The sequence below is a fragment of the Zingiber officinale genome, chromosome 10B, assembly GCF_018446385.1.
Source record: "Zingiber officinale cultivar Zhangliang chromosome 10B, Zo_v1.1, whole genome shotgun sequence".
Classification (NCBI taxonomy): domain Eukaryota; kingdom Viridiplantae; phylum Streptophyta; class Magnoliopsida; order Zingiberales; family Zingiberaceae; genus Zingiber; species Zingiber officinale.
The window spans coordinates 73,548,997-73,552,552 of record NC_056005.1 but is presented as its reverse complement, the minus strand read 5'-3'; positions in this window follow the sequence as shown (position 1 = coordinate 73,552,552).

The window sequence follows — 3,556 nt, the reverse complement described above, 5'->3', positions numbered from 1 at the left end:
TAGGTTATCCGTGATGGTTTCTATATCGTTGTTTTCTTTTAGTAATATTTGTTATCAGCCAGAGGCTGTGTTATAAACTGCGTGGATTGTTTTCTTATTCTGTTTGGTATATTGTATTGTTTCGGCCGTGTGGGTCGAGGTATTGATATATGTATCTCAGGATTCATATTATCATTGGTACAGGGGAGATGCTACTAGATTTTCATCTAGCAGGGACTCCTCGGGTCGTGACAAAGTGCAGTAGGCTACCTATGACACTCCTATAGTATTTTAAGTCAATTGATTTTTCATTGGGGTCGTCATCTAGAATTGTGTTAACTGTCATAGGTGTCTTTATTTCTTTAGTATTTTCCATCCCAAATTTTTTAAGTAATTCTTTGGTGTATTTTTGTTGATAAATGTAATTACCCTCATTTATTTGTTTGATTTGTAATCCTAAAAAGTAAGTTAATTTCCCTACTAGACTCATTTCAAATTCTTGTTCCATTAGATTCATAAATTCTTCTAAAAATTCTGAGTTGGTTGAACCAAAAATTATGTCATCTACATAGATTTGGGCTATAAAGATATCCTCTTTTATTGATTTAACAAATAGGGTTGAGTCGATTTGACCTTGGTTGAACCATTTGGATATTAGGTAAGAGGTTAATCTTTCATATCATGCCCTAGGTGCTTGCTTAAGTTCGTATAAGGCTTTCTTTAACTTAAAGACATAGTCAGGGTGGTTTAGATTTTCAAATCCAGGTGGATATCCTACATAAACTTCTTCTTTTATTAGTTCATTTAGAAAGGTGGATTTGACATCCATGTGATATAGTTTGAACCCTTTATGGGCTGCATAATTAAGTAACATTATAATGGACTCTAATCTAGCTACTGGGGCATAAGTTTCATCATAGTCAAGTCCCTCTACTTGACTAAACCCTTTAGCAACTAGCCTAGCTTTGTTTATAATAATTTCTATTGGGGCAATTTCCCTAGGTCAAGTTTAACCAGTTTGACTAACCTTGAGTTGAGTCAAGCTTGAGTCAGGATTTGAGTTTTGATGTTTGACAATATAAGGAGATTGCTGAAGCAATCGTCCAGTTATGGAGATGGTCAAAGGGTTGACCAGGTTGATGAGAATACAAGTCAAGTAGGTCAAGGTTGATAGGAGACTTGACTGGGAAAGTCCTAACTGGATGTTAGGCATTTGGAAAGTCTTAGTGAGGAGCTAGGCAGGAGAAAGTCCTAGTGAGGAGTCAGGCAACGGGAAAGTCCTAGTGAGGAGCTAGGCAGGAGAAAGTTCTAGTGAGGAGCCAGACAACTGAAAGTCCAAGTGTGATCTTGGCAAAGGAGAAAGTCCTGGTGAGGAGCCAGGCATTTGGGAAGTCCTGGTGAGGAGCCAGGCAACTGAAAGTCCAAGTGTGATCTTGGCAAAGGTTGTAAGTCCAAGCATGTGGTCTTGGCAAGGAGAACTCGATAACTAGGATGAGGCTGAAGGAAGTTCTTGAAGGCAAGACGTGAAGGATGGAGAGATATCCGAATGACGCAAGGTTGATGGAGGAAGCTAGAAGGCTAGTTCGAGGTTAGTCGAGTGTGGTGGTATAATCCGACAACTAGGATGAGGCCGAAGGAAGTTTCTGAAGGAAAGGCGTGAAGGATGGGAGATATCCGTGGGACGCAAGGCTGATGGAGGAGGCTAGAAGGCTAGTTCGAGGTTGGTCAAGTATGGTCGGATGCTAGGCATGATGTACCAACAGGTCATGGACTGACCAGATGTTGGTTTTAGGGGGCTTTGGACTTGATTGGGCAAGTCCACAGGAGCTGGATCGATCAACCGATCGATTGGCTCATGCCCAATCGATCGGTTGATCGATTGGGAGAGCACCCAGGACAAAGGTTTCTCCCAATCGATCCATGGATCGATTGGAAGCCTTTGCCGATCGCACAGAAAGCCTCCCAATCGATCATCTGATCGATTGGGAGGTTGGATTTTTGTGCGATATATCTGGAAATCGCACGAAACACAGTGAATCGATTGGGCAATCGATTCAGGGGATTTCCAGAGAGCTCAGAGGAGCTTTCGATCGATTGGCCGATCGATCCAAAGCCTCCCCAATCGATTGGGAGCAATCCAATCGATTGGGATTCGATCATTGGCGCAGATAAAGGCATTGGCGTGCGATTTCTTCAGCAGAAATTCATTCCTTTCTACACGAGCTTGCAAGGGCGATTCCCATAGCTTTTCCACAGCTCTCCCCACCAGTCTTGAAGATTATTGGAGGCACATCCAAGTCAATAGGTGAGTTACGATAAGAAGAAGAAGAAGCTAGGGGTTTGCTGTATAAAATCTTGTAAGAGTTATTTATATTTGGCTTCCTTCTTGCTTATTGTTGTATTGTGAGCTTGTAAGGCTTCTCCGCCTTTGGTAGTTACCGTAAAAGAAGGTTTTCATAGTGGAGGGTGTGTGAGTGTGTCGATCCTTGGACTAGTCACCACTTCTTGAGGTGGATACCAAGTAAATCTACGTGTTAACGTTGTAGTGTGTTCTTTCTTGTATTTTCTGCTGCACATCATCACAAGAAGCAAGCAACGTCAAGCACGAGATCGCGATGAGCTATTCACCCCCCTCTAGCTACATTTTGATCCCAACAATTTCTCCAGTTTCGCTTAATTTATTTCTAAATACCTATTTTGTTTCTATTATCTTCTTATTTTTGGGTGGTGGTATTAAGTCCCAAACTTCATTTCTCTCAAATTGAGCTAGTTCCTCTTGTATAGCTATGACCAGTCTAGATCAAGTAAAGATTCAGCTATGGTTTTGGGTTCAATTTTAGAAATCAAAGATATTTGACTTAGGTTTCTAAAGGATAACCTAGTCTATACCCTTAGGTCAAGATCACCAATTATTTGGTCAATTGGATGATTTGGATTAACTCTTATGGTTCTAGTTGATTGATTTTCTTGAGGTTCTTCTTCCTCTTCATGATTTAAATATTCATTAGTTCCTTCTTGATTATTATTGCCTTGAATAAACTTAATTGGTTGAATTTGGATTTGTTCTAGGTTTTGATTGGATTCTTCGAATTTTACATTTGAGGTTTCTTCAATCCTTAGTGTAACTTTATTATATATTCTATAACCTCTACTGTTCAGTGAATATCCTACAAAAATTCTATTTTCAATTTTAGAAGAAAATTTTCATAAGTATTCTCTTGTGTTTAGTATGAAGGCTGCGCACACAAATACTCTAAAGTATTTTATATTGGGTTGTTTATTATAATATATTTCGAAGAAGATTTTGTCATGTGTTTTATTTAGTGTTGTTCTATTTTACACATAACAGACTGTGCTAACAGCTTCTGCCCAAAAGTATTTAGCTAAATTATATTCATTTAGCATTGTCCTAGAGGCTTCAAGTAGAGTTCTATTTTTTCTTTCTACAATTCCATTTTGTTAAGGTGTTTTAGGACACAAAAATTCGTGATGATATCCATTTTCAAGATAAAATTTGATAAAATTATGATTTTTAAATTCATCCCCATTGTCACTTCTAATTCTTTTAATTTTAAGG